At 43.7% G+C, this 18,078-nt stretch overlaps 1 protein-coding gene across 1 annotated transcript in view; it reads left to right on the forward strand.

The window, feature by feature from the left end:
* stard3nl (STARD3 N-terminal like) overlaps window positions 1-10,644 on the forward strand; it is a 50,830-nt gene extending 40,186 nt beyond the window's left edge. Inside the window, exon 9 of the mRNA XM_029641991.2 lies at window positions 9,686-10,644. The gene's annotated coding sequence lies outside the window, so the exon portion shown is untranslated. The remainder of the gene's footprint in view (window positions 1-9,685) is intronic.
* The last annotated feature ends 7,434 nt before the right edge of the window (window positions 10,645-18,078 follow it).

Raw genomic sequence — 18,078 nt, forward strand, 5'->3', positions numbered from 1 at the left:
TTTTCTGGCCACTCTTCCGTAAAGCCCAGCTACTCCAATCTCCGCTGTGGAGCTTTGCAGCTTCTTCAGGGTTATCTTTGGTCTCTTTGTTGCCTCTCTGATTAATGCCCTCCTTGCCTGGTCTGTGAGTTTTGGTGGGCGGCCCTTTCTTGGCAGGTTTGTTGTGGTGCCATATTCTTTCCATTTTTTTATAATGGGTTTAATGGTGCTCTGTGGGATATTCAAAGTTTCTGATATTTTATTATAATCCAACCCTGATCTGTACTTCTCCACAACTTTGTCCCTGACCTGTTTGGAGAGCTCCTTGGTCTTCATGATGCCGCTTGCTTGGTGGTGCCCCTTGCTAAATTGTGTTGCAGACTCTGGGGCCTTTCAGAACAGGTGTATATATACTGAGATCATGTGACACTTAGATTGCACACAGGTGGACTTTATTTAACTAATTATGTGACTTCTAAAGGTAATTGGTTGCATTAGATCTTATTTAGGTTCTTCATAGCAAAGGGGGTGAATACAAATGCACGCACTACTTTTTTATTTTAAGTTGTTTTTTTTCATTTCACTTCACCAATTTGGACTGTTTTATGTATGTCAAAAAATGAAGCATCCAGCAGCATTGAATAACCAACAACTCGTCACACGATTGAGCTGGGGCCATGCAGCTTTATCTTCTTTCCAGTAACTACCGTTTCACCTTTAATCAGAAAACCAAAGAAACATATTACACTAGACAACCAGTTCTTATATCCTTTAGCCGTACCCTTATCCTACTCCTCCTCTTCCTCTGGTGATGTAGAGGTTAACCCAGGCCCTGCAGCCCCTAGCTCCACTCCAGGCGCCCTCATTTGTTGACTTCTGTAACTGTAAAAGCCTTGGTTTCATGCATTTTAACATTACAAGCCTCCTCCCAAAGTTTATTTTATTCACTGCTTTAGCACACGCAGCCAACTCAGATGTCCTAGCCGTGTCTGAATCCTGGCTTAGGAAGACCACCAAAAACCCTGAAATTTCCATCCCTATCTATTACATTTTCCGACAAGATTGAACTGCTAAAGGGGGCGGTGTTGCAATCTACTGCAGAGTTCAGAGTTCATACTATCCAGGTCTGTGCCCAAACAATTCGAGCTTCTACTTTTAAAAATCCACCTGTCAAGAAACAAGTCTCTCACCGTTGCCGCTTGTTATAGACCCCCTTCAGCCCCCAGCTGTGCCCTGGATACCATATGTGAATTGATTTCCCCCCATCTATCTTCAGAGTTCGCACTGTTAGGTTACCTAAACTGGGACATGCTTAACACCCCGGCCTTCCTACAATCTAAGATAGATTATCATGGAACCTACCAGGTACAACCCTAAATCCGTAGCCATGGGCACCCTCTTAAATATCCACCAACTTGCCCTCTAAACTTGCCCTCCAACTTGCCCTCTTAACTTGCCCTCTAAATACACATCTGCTGTCTTAAACCAGGATCTCAGCGATCATTGCCTGCGTAATGGGTCCACGGTCAAATGACCATCCCTCATCACTGTCAAACGCTCCCTAAAACACTTCAGCGAGCAGGCCTTTCTAATGAACCTGGCCCGGGTATCCTGGAAGGATATTGACCTCATCCCTTAAGTAGAGGATGCCTGGTTTCTCTTTAAAAGTGCTTTCTTCACCATCTTAAATAAGTATGCCCCATTCAAAAAATGTAGAACTAAGAACAGATGGTTCACCCCAGACTTGACTGCCCTTGACCAGCACAAAAACATCCTGTGGCGTTCTGCATTAGCATCGAATAGTCCCCGCGATATGCAACTTTTCAGGGAAGTCAGGAACCAATATACTCAGTCAGTTAGGAAAGCTAAGGCTAGCTTTTTCAAACACATTTGCATCCAGTAGCACTAATTCCAAAACGTTTTGGGATACTGTAAAGTCCATGGAGAATAGGAGCGCCTCCTCCTCCTCATTTCAATAAGCGTTTTTCTACGGCTGGCCATGCTTTCCACCTGGCTACCCCTACCCCGGCCAACATCTCAGCACCCCATGCAGCAACTTGCCCAAGCCCCCCCCCACACTTCTCCTTCACCCAAATCCAGCCAGCTGATGTTCTGAAAGAGCTGTAAAATCTGGATCCCAACAAATCTGCTGGGCTAGACAACTTGGACCCTCTCTTTCTAAAATTATCCAGCAAAAATGGTTGCAACCCCTATTACTAGCCTATTCAACCTCTCTTTCGTATCGTCTGAGATCCCCCTCAGTCATCCCCCTCTTCAAAGGGGGAGACACTCTAGACCCAAACTGTTATAGACCTATATCCATCCTGCCCTGCCTTTGTAAAATCTTCAAAAGCCAAGTTAACAAACAGATCACCGGCCATTTCAAAACCTACCGTACCTTCTCCACTATGCAATCTGGTTTCCCAGCTGGTCATGGGTGCACCTCAGCCACGCTCAAGATCCTAAATGATATCATAACCGTCATTGATAATAGACAGTACTGTTCAGCCGTCTTCATCGACCTGGCCAAGGCTTTAGACTCTGTCAATCACCACATTCTTATCGGCAGACTCAATAGCCTTAGCTTCTCAAATGACTGCCTTGCCTGGTTCACCAACTACTTCTCAGATAGAGGTCAGTTTGTCAAATCGGAGGGCCTGTTGTCCGGACCTCTGGCAGTCTCTATGGGGGTGCCACAGGGTTCAATTCTCAGGCTGACTCTTTTCTCTGTATATTTCAATGATGTCGCTCTTGCTGCTGGTGATTCTCTGATCCACCTCTACGCAGACGACACCATTCTGTATACTTCTGGCCCTTCCTTGGACACTGTGCTAACTACCCTCCAAATGAGCTTCAATGCCATACAACACTCCTTCCGTGGCCTCCAACTGCTCTTAAATGCTAGTAAAACCAAATGCATGCTTTTCAACCGTTCGCTGCCCGCACCCGCCCACCCGACTAGCATCACCACCCTGGACGGTTCCGACCTAGAATATTTGGACAACTATAAATACCTAGGTGTCTGGCTAGACTGTAAACTCTCCTTCCAGACTCACATTAAACATCAAAAATCTAATCTAGAATCGGCTTTCTATTTCGCAACAAAGCCTCCTTCACTCACACCGCCAAACTTAACCTAGTAAAACTGCCTATCCTACCGATCCTCGACTTCGGCAGTCATCTACAAAATAGCTTCCAACACTCTACTTAGCAAACTGGATGCAGTCTATCACAGTGCCATCCGTTTTGTTACCAAATCACCTTATACCACCCACCACTGCGACCTGTATGCTCTAGTCGGCTGGCCCTCGCTATATATTCGTCGCCAAACCCACTGGCTCCAGGTCATCTATAAGTCTATGCTAGGTAAAGCTCCGCCTTATCTCAGTTCACTGGTCACGATAACAACACCCAACCGTAGCACACGTTCCAGCAGGTATATCTCACTGATCATCCCCAAAGCCAACAACTCATTTGGCCGCCTTTCCTTCCAGTTCTCTGCTGCCAGTGACTGGAACGAATTGCAAAAATCTCTGAAGTTGGAGACTTTTATTTCCCTCACCAACATCAACTATATAAACATCAACTATCTGAGCAGCTACCTATCGCTGCAGCTGTTCATAGTCCATCTGTAAATAGCCCACCCAATCTATCTACCTCATCCCCATACTGCTTTTATTTTAATTTTATTTACTTTTCTGCTCTTTTGCACAGCAGTATCTCTACTTGCACATCATCATCTGCTCATTTATCACTCCAGTGTTAATCTGTTAAATTGTAGCTATTCGCTCCTATGGCCTATTATTGCCTACCTCCTCATGCATTTTGCACACACTGTATATAGACTTAATTTTTTCTACTGTGTCATTGACTTGTTTATTGTGTTATTGGCTTGTTTATTGTTTACTCCATGTGTAACTCTGTGTTGTTGTCTGTGTCACACTGCTTTGCTTTATCTTGGCCAGGTCGCATTTGCAAATGAGAAATTGTTCTCAACTAGCCTACCTGGTTAAATAAAGGTGAAATATAAAATGTAATATTATCTGACCCTGATGGTCATCTGCTAACGTTGTAACATCTTGAATAACAATAAGGGCCACATGTACAGTTCTCTTAAATGTCCACTCTGCACAGCCCTTGGATCATGGTTCCTCTCTAGTTTTAATTCTAGGTTTATGACGTTTAGGGAGTGCTTCCTAGATGCTGTGCTTCGGCATATGCATTGATGGGTCTTGGATTTTTAAACTGGGTAAAACACTGCTGATGCAAAAGGGGTTTTAAGAAATACATTTGGTTGGTTGACAGATTTGTATTATTAGAAAAATAATATAACAATATTATTATTATCATAATCATTATTATTATTATGTTACAGGTGAGACAGAAATGTCAACGTCTTGTCAAGTGCTCAAATCTGTACAGCAGCCCCATATAATCACGTACAGTAGCACCAATTTACAAGAATGTGTTTACAAGGCCGTGATGAAAACAGTTTATATGAGCGCTAATTCAAACATACAATGATATATATATTTGATACAGTTACCCATTCAAAACTGTTGTTACAAAATCACTTCTCAATGTGTACATTTCAAGGTTTCAAAAACAGAAAACAACTATCTAGTTAATGTTTCTCGGACTAACAGATTGTTGAGTTTCCGATTTACTAAAGAACAATCATTAAGACAAAACACAAAGAGTTGTAATATAATCTGTATACAAGTCATTCTATACTGAAAACAGGTACATTCTGAAAGATTTGGTTGTTGTTGATGTACTAACACATGTTTAATTCATGTCTCATTTCAGGATAATACTGTTAATTTGTATTTGACTTAAATTGTATAATTTATGTTGTCTCATACCATGCTAATACACTACCAAGCAATGCAAGCAGATGTGGAATTAACCCCAAAACAGTTGTGTTTCTTTTTGGATCAAGAAAACCAATAGACATGATCAGATCCTCTTTCCTATTCAGGCATCATATAATATACAGCAAATCCATAAACTCCACCAATAAAACATTGAAAACCTTAGCATGACCACTGGCTATGTCATTATTTTCGTCACCATCCATCAATGATTGAATTGCGTGTTCTTTTTCTTTGTACAAGCACCGAGCTTCCAATGGCTGGAGCCAATCAACAGGGGAAATGAAAAAGACCCAAATAAAACGCATGTGAAAAGTTGTGGTCAAAATATAAATCTGTTTTTTGTGTGTTTTGTTACAACAACCAGGTCTTCCTAACATTTGCCATAACTAGTAAGCTTTACATCCTGAATGTATATGTGCTATAAAATATGCACCTGGGCACACATGGGAGGGGTGGGACCACATGCCCTTCTAAGTAATTGCAGCGAGAAAATAATTGCTATATTCTAATTAAAATCATTGACCCATAAGAGAACACATGACCAAAGCAAGGCATGACCCATATAGAATTAAAACAACATTATTCTTAATGAGAAATATAATCTAATAAACAAATGTTTGCATAAGGAAAGACATGTCTCCAACAATATATTTAGCTAATTATAAAACTGCCATATTGGCAGTAAACTCATTGAGAATAGCAATAGACAAAAGTTATTGTGGGTAGTTTAGGGATAAATATAGTGAATGATCATGAATGTAAGAGATTTGTTCACAGTGGGGATTCTGAAAGAGGGGGATTAGAACCCCAAAGTAATAGTATTCTGAAAGAGGGGGATTAGAACCCCAAAGTAATAGTATTCTGAAAGAGGGGGATTAGAACCCCAAAGTAATAGTATTCTGAAAGAGGGGGATTAGAACCCCAAAGTAATAGTATTCTGAAAGAGGGGGATTAGAACCCCAAAGTAATAGTATTCTGAAAGAGGGGAATTAGAACCCCAAAGTAATAGTATTCTGAAAGAGGGGGATTAGTACCCCAAAGTAATAGTATTCTGAAAGAGGGGGATTAGAACCCCAAAGTAATAGTATTCTGAAAGAGGGGGATTAGAATCCCAAAGTAATAGTATTCTGAAAGAGGGGAATTAGAACCCCAAAGTAATAGTATTCTGAAAGAGGGGGATTAGAATCCCAAAGTAATAGTATTCTGAAAGAGGGGGATTAGTACCCCAAAGTAATAGTATTCTGAAAGAGGGGAATTAGAACCCCAAAGTAATAGTATTCTGAAAGAGGGGAATTAGAACCCCAAAGTAATAGTATTCTGAAAGAGGGGGATTAGAACCCCAAAGTAATAGTATTCTGAAAGAGGGGGATTAGAATCCCAAAGTAATAGTATTCTGAAAGAGGGGGATTAGTACCCCAAAGTAATAGTATTCTGAAAGAGGGGGATTAGGGAAAAAAATTGTCAACGGGACAACAGTAGCAACAGTAACCAAGGGTCAAAATAACCATACATTGAACAATAACAATAAGCATACAGTAGAGGACATGTGCAGGTTGATTGGTCTGTCAGACACTGTCCCTCATCGTATGGCAGGATGGCAGCAATGTAGTGCGCTGCCAACCCACAGCTCTCTGCGTCCTCCCCCAACAGGACAGGTAGCCTACTCTCATCAGAGAGGTCTTTTAAACCTCAAATTTGGGGAAATTACACTCTCTAATTGTTTTATATCTTTGACATTTTGTCAGGAAATACAGCTCTGTCTCAGGTTCTACTGTTGTGCAGTGGTTGCACAGCCTTTCCTCTATAGGGAGACAGGTTTTCCTGTGTCTACCCTTCTCAATGGCAAGGCTGTGCTCACTGAGCCTGTACTTTGTCAAGGTTTTTCTAAAGTTTTAACCATGGTCAAATAGTTAGCCACGATGTACTGTCAATTTAGGGCCAGATGGCACTGCATTTTGCTTTGTGCTTGTGTTTCCCAATAAGCAATGTAGTTTTGTTTTGACTGTGTTATAATTTAGTTTATTCTGATTGATTGGATGTTTTGGTCCTGAGGCTTCGGTGTGTTAGTAGAACAAGTTTGTGAACTCAGCCCCAGGACCAGCTGGATGAGGGTACTCTTCTTTGCTCAGTTCTTGGCATTACAGGGCTTGGCAATGATATGAGATGGGGTCACTGTATTTGAGATGTTTCCAAAACTTAATTGCTCTTTTCTGAGTTTTTATTATTAGTGGATATTGGCCTAATTCTGCCCTGCATGCATTGTTTGTAGTTTTCCTCTGGACATGTAGGAGAATCTTACAGAACTCTGCATGCAGGGTTTCAATGGGGTGTTTGTCCAATTTGATGAAATCTTCTTTTGCAAGTGGATTCCAAACCTCGCTGCCATGAAGTGCAATTGGTTCAATGACATATTCAATTAGTTTTAGACAAATTTTAATAGGTATTTCAATTTGAATTAGTTTTTTAATGGTGTAGAATGCCCTGCATGCTTTCTCTCTCAGTTCATTCACTGCCTCATTAAGGTATCCAGTTGAGCTTATTTTTAAACCTCAGTAATTGTAGTGTGTGCAGTACCCTACTTATTTTGTACCAGTTGAGAACTTTGGTCTAATTCCCTGAGATCTAGATCTTCTCTGGAAAATCATTATTTTAGTATTTTTGGGGTTTACTGCCAGGGCCCAGGTCTGGCAGTACTGCTCTAGCAGGTCCAGGCTCTGCTGTAGGCCATGTGCTGTGGGTGACAGCAGGCATCGGTAATCTGCGAAGAGTAGGCATTTCACCTCTGAATTGTCGAGACTAACACCAGGGGCTAAGGATTTTTCTAGAATAGCGGCCAATTCGCTGATGTAAATATTGAAGAGCGCAGGGCTCAGATTGCAACCCTGGCGAAGGACCCGCCCCTGGTTAAAGAATTCTGTTATTTTCTTGCCAATTTTGATGCTGCACGTATTGCCAGTGTACATTGATTTAATTATGTCATATGTTTTACCTCCTACACCACTCTCAATAACTTTGTAGAACAGTCCTGTATGCCAAATAGAATCAAATGCTTTCTTGATTCCAGATGTCAGAGAAATAACCTACACTCAGGATCAAATTAAACAGTTTTAATGAAGCCAATTGAAATGTTAAACTAATGATTTTGAGAGTCTGAAGTTTCTTATAGAGCTCCTGGTCAGTAATTGGGGAGTCCAATGGATTTTGATAGCTTTTTGTAATCCATTTAACTTCTCATGAATTTGGCCTTGCTCTGCGTTTGTGTCAACTTGAATGGTGTTGTAGGGTGTTTTAAAATGAGTTGTTGGTATGTCACCATTTTGTATCAATTTTGACAGAAGTTGTTTGAGTTTATGGACTCTTCAATTAGTGTAAGCTGCTTGCTGTTGTACTGTGTTTTTTTGGTTCTGAGTGTATGTTTCTAGAGTTTTAAAGTTTCATAGTAATGAAGGCGTAATTCACCATTATTTAGGTCTCTGTGATTTTGGTTGGATAGTCTTCTAAGTTTATTCCTTATATATTTACAACCTGCATAAAACCAGCTGTCATCTGGTCTTTTTTGTTTTGTCTATTTATCCATTTCTGTTTTGCTGATTTTTGTTTTTTTGCCTGAATATATTTCTAGATTGTGTTTAGTGTTAGTGGATGTGGTATCCAGAAAGTTATCTAAGAGTGTTTGGATATTTTGGTTCCAGGTTGCTTTCTGGTATTCTTCTGTGCTGTTTTGGGCCCATCTGTATGCATTTCTGATGTTGTACAGCTTACTGGGCTGTGAATGTGTGGTTCTTTCCAAGTCTGTTCTCTTGAGCAACAAGGTCATTTGGCTGTGATCAGACAGAGGTGTTAGTGGCTTGACAGTGAATGAGCTGAGAGATAAAGGGTCAATGTCTGTAATCATATAGTCTACTGTGCTGTGGCCAAGAGGTGAGCAATAGGTGAATCTCCCCAAAGAGTCCCCCAGTAACCTACCATTGACAAAGTACAGACCCAAGCTTCTACAGAGCTGCAACAGATCCCTTCCGTGTTTGTTGACGGTGCTGTCACTGTTGTTTCTATGGGGGAGATGAAGACAGTTAGAAACAGTATGGCTTGTAATAAAGCTGTCCCCTCGTGTGGTCGTTAGATCAGGTAGTGTTCCTGTGCATGTATTTGTGTCCCCACAGATGAGCACATTTCCCTGGGCCTGGAAATGGCACGTCTCTTCCTCAAGGGTGGGGAAGATCTCCTCTGAGTAATATGGGGATTCTGATGGGGGGATATATATTGCGCAAAGGAACACAGTTCCTCCAGTTCTAAACTATTCAGTCCAAAGGTTGATGAGTTAGGCCCTGAATGTTCCACATGCTAACTGATAGTGATTTCATGTTGCAAAAAGAAAGAATAGCAGTCAGAAATACAGTAACTACTAACTAATACGTTGTTAAGAGTGGGATAAGCAGGATAACAGCTAACATTTTTCTGTTATATATATATATATATACATATTCCTATTAGTTGAACAAGTAAACTTTTAGTACAATAGGTGTGTGTGCATGCGTCCGTGTGTGTGTGTGTGTGTGTGTGTGTGTGTGTGTGTGTGTGTGTGTGTGTGTGTGTGTGTGTGTGTGTGTGTGTGTGTGTGTGTGTGTGTGTGTGTGTGTGTGTGTGTGTGTGTGTGTGTGTGTGTGTGTGTGTGTGTGTGTGTGTGCGTGTGTGTGTGTGTGTGTGTGTGCGTGCGTGCGTGCGTGCGTGCGCATGCGTCCGTGTGTGTGTGTGTGCGCATGCGTCCGTGTCCGTGTGTGTTTTAGTGCAGATGTATTGGAGATGATGTTTAATCTCACTTAATCCTACAGGGTTCTCTTGTCCTCTGATGACCTCTGTGTAGCTGCGCTGTTGGGGCCTGTGGCGTGGCGGGAGTAGGCCACACCCTCTGGTGATATCAGCGTTGACTCTCTGAATGCTATGAGGATGAAAGTCTTTGTGGGGCAGCAGAGTGGAGATGGTGATGTGGGGAACAACTCAGAGGCCCTCTCTTCTACTCTGTTGACCAGGCTGCCTACTCCCTCCTGCTCCTCTCGCAGGTTATTGGTGCCGGTGTGAATAATAATGTGGCCTGGTCAGGCTGGAACTCTCTCTCCCTCCCTCCCGCCTGCCCTTGTAATGTCTTGAGGACTGAAGTGCCCATTTTCATAAATGTTCATGATGTTAGAAAAACTGCTGTACTTGTTTCATCATATCAAGACCTTTAAAATAATCTCTCCACCTGAAGCTAAAGACAGGCCCAAAATAGTTTACCCTAGTTCGTATGTATTTTCAAAAGCAGACCTACCTATATACAAGGGGTCACAAGACACACAGCAGATCCATAATTTCACTACAAAATTTCCCAACTGTTTCACATTTTCTTTCAGTTCAACAAGGTCACTACATGTCAATCACCAGGACATTTTTATTGCAAACATTTGCTTTACCCAAAAGAAACAGCTGCACTATCATGTTACATAAGCAAACAGCTGAACTATCATTTTTACATAAGCACTCACTCCATAGCGTGAGAACATCCAGACCGGATGTCCATAAAAGGGCATAAACACAGGACACCCCAAAAAAATCTTCAATCATTTTTTGACACATGCTGTCTACTGTATTCTCTCTATCTGCTGCAATACTCTTTGCACATACAGTATTTGCACGAATTGAGTGTGAGATTGTGTTGAATATTGATATGGTAGCCTCCTTGTATACGCCCAATTTTTCCGTTTTTGATATGTTAAAAAAGTTTGAAATATCCAATAAATGTCATTCCACTTCATGATTGTGTCCCACTTGATGTTGATTCTTCACAAAAAAATACAGTTTTATATCTTTATGTTTGAAGCCTGAAATGTGGCAAAAGGTCGCAAAGTTCAAGGGGGCCGAATACTTTCGCGAGGCACTGTAAATAATTTGCTAGTAACAAATTACATTCATTTTCTGACTCTCTGCAACTCACTTACGTAGATAATACCTTTGATGATACAGTGGTAGCAATACAAGGTTATAACATTTACATAAAATATAGAAATGACTATGGTGGAGGTGTTGCTGTTTATATTCAGAACCACATTCCTGTAAAGCTTATAGAGGATCTCATGTTAAATACGGTTGAAGTAATATGGCTACAGGTTCATCTGCCATTCTGGTGGGAAGCTGCTATAGACCACCAAGTGCTAACAGTCAGTATCTGGATAACATGTGTGAAATGCTTGATAATGTATGTGATATCAACAGAGAGGCATATTTTCTGGGTAATTTAAATATTGATATAAATATAAATAAATATCAAGCTGCCTACTCAAGAAAAAGCTTCAAACTGTAACCAGTGCCTGCAGTCAACCTACCAGGGTAGTTACACACAGCACAGGAATGAAATCATCAACATGTATTGATCACGTCTTTACTGATTCCTATGTTGTTGATGTAAATCATATTTATTGGTCCGTGGTGTGTAATGAGGAGCAAACAGACACTGCACTTGACACATTTATGAAATTGCTTATCCCAGTTACTAATACGCATGGACCTATTAAGAAAATGACTGTATAAACTGTTAAATCCCAGTGGATTGATGAGGAATTGAACATTTGTATAGTTGAAAGGGATGAGGCAAAAGGAATGGAAAATGAGTCTGGCAGCACAACCGATTGGCAAACATATTGCAAATGTATAAATCCTGTGACTAAACTGAATAAAAAGAATGTCACGTCTGCTCCCGCTCTTCCCTCCCCTGGCGCTTGAGGGCGCCAGGCTGCCCTGCATCAAGCACTCCTGCCATCAATTACACCTGCCAAGACTTGGCACTCCGGTACTGCTTGCCGTGCAGTAGCAGAGAAAACAGTCTATGACTTGGGTGATTGGAGTCATCGACAATTTTTTGGGCCTTCCTCTGACACCGCCTAGTATATATGTCCTGGATGGCAGGAAGCTTGGCCCCATTGATGTACTGGGCCGTATGCACTACCCTATGTCGCGCCTTATGGTCGGATGCAGAGCAGTTGCCATACCAGGCAGTGATGCAACCGGTCAGGATGCTCTCGATGGTGCAACTGTAGAACCTTTTGAGGATCTGGGGACCCATCCCAGGATCTGGGGATCCGTCTCCTGAGGGGGGAAGGTGTTGTCATGCCATCTTCACAACTGTCTTGGGTGTGTTTGGACCATGATAGTTTGTTGGTGATGTGGACATCAAGGACCTTGAAACTCTCGACCCGATACACTACAGCCCCATCGATGTGAATGGGGGCATGTTCGGCCCTCCATGTTTGGTAGTCCACAATCATCTCCTTGTCTTGCTCACGCTGAGGGAGAGGTTGTTGTCCTGGCACCACACTGACAGGTCTCTGACCTCCTCCCTATAGGCTGTCTCATCCTTGTCGGTGATCAGATAACTTAATGATGGCCACGCAGTTGTGGGTGACGCAGTCGTGGGTGAACAGGGAGTATAGGAAGGGTCTAAGTACCCCTGAGGTACCCCGTGATGAGGATCAGTGTGGCAGATGTGTTGTTGTATACCCTTACCTCTTGGGGGCGGCCCGTCAGGAAGTCGAGGATCCAGTTGCAGAGGGAGGCGTTTAGTCCCAGGCTCCTTAGCTTAGTGATGAGCTTTGTGGGCACCATGGTGTTGAACACTGAGCTGTAGTCAATGAACAGCATTCTCACATAGGTGTTCCTTTTGTCCAGGTGGGAAAGGGCAGTGTGGAGTGCAATTGAGATTGCGTCATCTGTGGATCTGTTTGGGCAGTATGCGATTTGGAGTGGGTCTTTTTTTCAGGACCCTGTCTTTCAAGGATAATTAGTAAAAAATACAAATAACTTCACAGATCTTCATTGTAAAGGGTTTAACGTTTCTCATGCTTGTTAAATGAACCATAAACAATTAATGAACATGCACCTGTAGAAGGGTCGTTAAGTCACTAAAAGCTTACAGACGGAGGCCAATTAACGTCAAAGAAATGAAAACGTAGGACACTAAAGAAGCCTTTCTACTGACTCTGAAAAACACCAAAAGAAAGATGCCATCACACCTGCGGGACAGGTACAGGATGGCAACAGCAACTGCCCGAGTTACACCATTAACACACAATCCCTCCATCAGTGCTCAGACTGTCCGCAATAGGCTGAGAGAGGCTGGACTGAGGGCTTGTAGGCCTGTTGTAAGGCAGGTCCTCACCAGATATCTGGCAACATAGTTGCCTATGGGCACAAACCCACCGTCTCTGGACCAGACAGGACTGGAGAAAGTGCTCTTCTCTGACGAGTCGCGGTTTTGTCTCACCAGGGGTGATGGTCGGATTCGCGTTTATTCGTCGAAGCAATGAGCGTTACACCGAGGCCTGTACTCTGGAGCGGGATCGATTTGGAGGTGGAGGGTCCGTCATTGTCTGGGGCGGGGTGTCACAGCATCATCGGACTGAGCTTGTTGTCATTGCAGGCAATCTCAACGCCGTGCGTTACAGGGAAGACATCCTCCTCCCTCATGTGGTACCCTTCTTGCAGGCTCATCCTGACATGACCCTCAAGCATGACAATGCCACTAGGCATACTGCTCGTTCTGTGTGTGATTTCCTGCAAGACAGGAATGTCAGTGTTCTGCCATGGCCAGCGAAGTGCCCGGATCTCAATCCCATTGAGCACGTCTGGGACCTGTTGGATCGGAGGGTGAAGGCTAGGCCCATTCCCCCCAGAAATGTTCAGGAACTTGCAGGTGACTTGGTGGAAAAGTGGGGTAACATCTCACAGCAAGAACGGGTAAATCTGGTGCCGTCCATGAGGAAGAGATGCACTGCAGTACTTAATGTAGCTGGTGGCCACACCAGATACTGACTGTTACTTTTGATTTTGACCCTCCCTTTGTTCAGGGACACATTATTCCATTTATGTTAGTCACATGTCTGTGGACCTTGTTCAGTTTATGTCTCAGTTGTTGAATCTTGTTATGTTCCTACAAATATTTACACATGTTAAGTTTGCTGAAAATAAATGCAGTTGACAGTGAGAGGATATTTTTTTTTTTGCTGAGTTTAGCATTAGTAGAGCATGAATCAGGAAGCTATTTTAACTATCTAGCTAGCTAACTGAGCGCTTCGGTGTCCTGACATTCTCATTGATAAAAAAAAAAATCTTCATCAGATGATGACCCATTCCAGGACGTTCCTGGGAGCTTCCATATGTCCATGTTATCCTGAAATCATTTTAAGGTATGTGGGTGAATTCAGATCATTTCAGTCTGTCACTGTAGTTCATATTAGGGCTAACAATGTTAACAAGGTATCTTGGTCTTTTGCACAATACATTATAGCTTAGGCAGGTTTTTTAAATAGTAGCATGCCCCCTATTTTACGGTCAACATTTCCTTCCTCCTGTAGGGCTCAGAAAGCATATGTGATGGAAGACCTGCGCCTTTTTCGCATCCAAACAACCTGAGCTTCTGAAGAACTACAGGCTCAGGCATGGACACAGTCAATCACTGCCTTGTCTCTATTAACATTTTCCTCAAAACATGGAGTCACATTTGTCCAAACAACATCCAACTGACCAGTCAGTAAGGCGAGGAGAGGTCTTCTCTTTTAGATGTGAAGTGTGCAACCCTCGCAGTTTCTCAACTTTTAGATGTAAAGTGTGCAGCCCTCGCAGTTTCTCAACTTTTAGATGTGAAGTGTGCAAACCTCGCAGTTTCTCAACTTTTAGATGTGAAGTGTACAACCCTCGCAGTTTCTCAACTTTTAGATGTGAAGTGTACAGCCCTCGCAGTTTCTCAACTTTTAGATGTGAAGTGTGCAAACCTCGCAGTTTCTCAACTTTTAGATGTGAAGTGTGCAGCCTTTGCAGTTTCTCAACTGAGAATGCATATATACTGTCACGCCCTGGCCATAGAGAGGTTTTCATTCTCTATTTTCATTAGGCCAGGGTGTGACTAGGGTGGGCATTCTAGTTTCTTTATTTCTATGTTGGTGTGGTTCCCCATCAGAGGCAGCTGTCTATCGTTGTCGCTGATTGGGGATCATATATAAGTTCTTTTTCGTTTGGGTTTTGTGGGTAGTTGTTTTCTGTTTAGTGTCTGCACCTGACAGGACTGTTTCGGTTTCTCCTTTTTGTTATTTTGTTTGAGTGTTTTGAGTATTAATGTATCATGAACACTTACCACGCTGTGTTTTGGTCCACTCCTTCATACGGCGATCGTTACAGAACTACCCACAAAAAAAGGACCAAGCAGCATGTTCAAGAGGAGCAGGGATCCTGGGCCCGGGAGAAAAGAGAGTGGAGGACATCCTGGACCTGGGAGGAGGTTATGGCAGGGGACAAGACCCTGCCATGGAAACAGGCGGAAACAGGTGGAAACAGCGAAAGAGGAACGGCGACGATACGAGGGGACACGGCTAGCACGGAAACCCTCGAGGCAGCTCCAAACATATTTTTTGGGGGGGCACACGAGGAGAGTGGCAGTGTCAGGGTTCAGACCTGAGCCAACTCTTACCGTGGGAAGCGTGTGACTGGTCAGGCACCGTGTTATGCAATGATGCGCACGGTGTCTCCAGTGCGCATTCATAGTCCGGTGCTCTCTATTCCAGCTCCCCGCATTGGCTGGGCTAGAATGGGCATCCAGCCAGGACGGATTGTGCCGGCTCAGTGCTCCTGGTCTCCAGTACACCTCCTTGGACCAGGATATCCTGCGCCGGATCTGCGCAATGTATCTCTGGTGCGTCTGCACAGCCCAGTGCCTCCTGTGCCAGCGCCCCGTATTTGCAGGGGGAAAATAAACATCCAGCCAGGACGGGTTGTGCCAGATTTACGCTCCAGACCTTCAGTGCGCCTCAACAGTCTCGTACGTCCTGTGCCTTCTCCTTGCACTCGCCCTGAGGTGCGTGTCTTCATCCCGGGGCCACCTGTACCGGTCCCACGCATCAGGCCTCCAGTGAGCCTCCACAGTCCAGAGCTTCCGGCGACAGTTCCCAGTCCAGAGCTTCTGGCAACAGTTCCCAGTCCAGAGCTTCCGGCGACGTTTCACAGTCCGGAACCTCCAACAACGGGCCACATTCTGGAACCTCCAACGACGGGCCACAGTCCGGAACCTCCAACGATGGGCCACAGTCCGGAACCTCCAACGACGGGCCACACTCCGGAACCATCCAACGACGGGCCACACTCCGGAACCTCCAACGACGGGCCACACTCCGGAACCTCCAACGACGGGCCACAGTCCGGAACCTCCAACGACGGGCCACAGTCCGGAACCTCCAATGACGGGCCACAGTCCAGAACCTTCGACGGGCCATCTTGGAATCCATCTTAAGAGGCACAAAACTGTCCTCTGCATATTTGACAAGTGTGTTTTTAGAACAAATGTTTATGTAACCATTGCATCTCATAGCAGCCGAAACACAATCCTCATAGTCTGAAATCTTGCTAAAATATGATGACCTGTCAAATACCCAAGATAATGACTAAGTCCTTGAAGAGGACGATACTTTAGAAGAATCAGAAGAATTGCAAAATGTAATTTTGCTGAAATTGGAGAGTATTTACAATGTGTCTAACAAGTGTATCAATGAGGTGGTAGAGGAGCTGCAGTTCATATCAAATGTTAATGGTCACATACACATGTTAGCAGATGTTATTGCGAGTGTAGTAATTCCGACAGTGCAGAAATATCTAACATGTAATCTAACAATTCCACAACAACTAACTAATACACACACATCTAAGTAAAGCAATGGAATAAGAATATTTACATATACATATATGGATGAGCAAGGACAGAGCGGCACAGGCAAGATGGCATAAAATACAGTATATACATATGAGATGAGTAATGCAAGATATGTAAACATTATTAATGTGCCATTATTAAAGTGACTAGTGATAATTTATTAAAGTGGCCAATGATTTCAAGTCTGTATGTAGGCAGCAGCCTCTCTGTGTTAGTGATGGCTGTTTAACAGTCTGATGACCTTGAGATAGAAGCTGTTTTTCAGTCTCTCGGTCCCAGCGTTGATGCACCTGTACTGACCTTGCCTTCTGGATGGTAGCGGGGTGAACAGGTAGTGGCTCGGGTGGTTGTTGTCCTTCATAATATTGTCTGTGACATCGAGTGCTGTAGTGTGCCCCCGGTGATGCGTTGTGCAGACCGAATCACCCTCTGGAGAGCTTTGCTGTTGTGGGTGGTGCAGTTGCCATACCAGGTGGTGATACAGCCCAACAGGATGCTCTTAATTGTGCATCTGTAAAAGTTTGTTAGGGTTTTAGGTGACAAGCGCCTTCTTCACCACACTGTCTGTATGGGTGGACCATTTCAGTTAATCCGTGATGTTTACACCGAGGAACTTTCCACCTTCTCCACTACTGTTCCGTTGATGTGGATAGGGGGGTGCTCCCTCTGCTGTTTCCTGAAGTCCACGATCATGTCCTTTGTTTTGTTGATGTTAAGTGAGAGGTTATTTTCCTGACACCACATTCCGAGTGCCCTCACCTCCTCCCTGTAGGCTGTCTCGTCGTTGTTGGTAATCAAGCCTACTGCTGTTGTGTCGTCTGCAAACTTTATGATTGATTTGGAGGCGTGCATGGCCACACAGTCATTGGTGAACAGGGAGTACAGGAGGGGGCTGAGCACGCACACTTGTGGGAGATATTGTTTCCTACCTTTACCACCTTGGGGCGGCCCGTCAGGAAGTCCAGGACCCAATTGCACAGGGCGGGGTTGAGACCCAGAGCCTCAAGCTTAATGATGAGCTTGGAGGGTACTTTGGTGTTGAATGCTGCACTATAGTCAATGAACAACATTCTTACATAGTTATTCCTCTTGTCCAGATGGGATAGGGCAATGTGCAGTGTGATGGCGATTGCATCGTCTGTGGACTTATTGGGGCAGTAAGCAAATTGAAGTGCGTCTAGGGTGACAGGTAAGGTGGAGGTGATATGATCCTTGACTAGTCTCACAAAGCACTTCATGATGACAGAAGTGAGTGCTACGGGGTGATAGTCATTTAGTTCAGTTACCTGAACAATGGTGGCCATTTTGAAGCATGTGGGGACAGCAGACTGGGATAGGGAGAGATTGAATACGCCCGTAAACACATCAGCTAGCTGATCTGCGCATGCTCTGAGGATGCGGCTAGGGATGCCATCTGGGCCTGCAGCCTTGCGAGGGTTAACACTTTTAAATGTCTTACTCACGTCGGCCACGGAGAAACAGAGTCCACAGTCCTTGGTA

This window comes from Oncorhynchus nerka, linkage group LG9b, assembly GCF_034236695.1.
Source record: "Oncorhynchus nerka isolate Pitt River linkage group LG9b, Oner_Uvic_2.0, whole genome shotgun sequence".
NCBI classification, from domain to species: Eukaryota; Metazoa; Chordata; class Actinopteri; order Salmoniformes; family Salmonidae; genus Oncorhynchus; species Oncorhynchus nerka.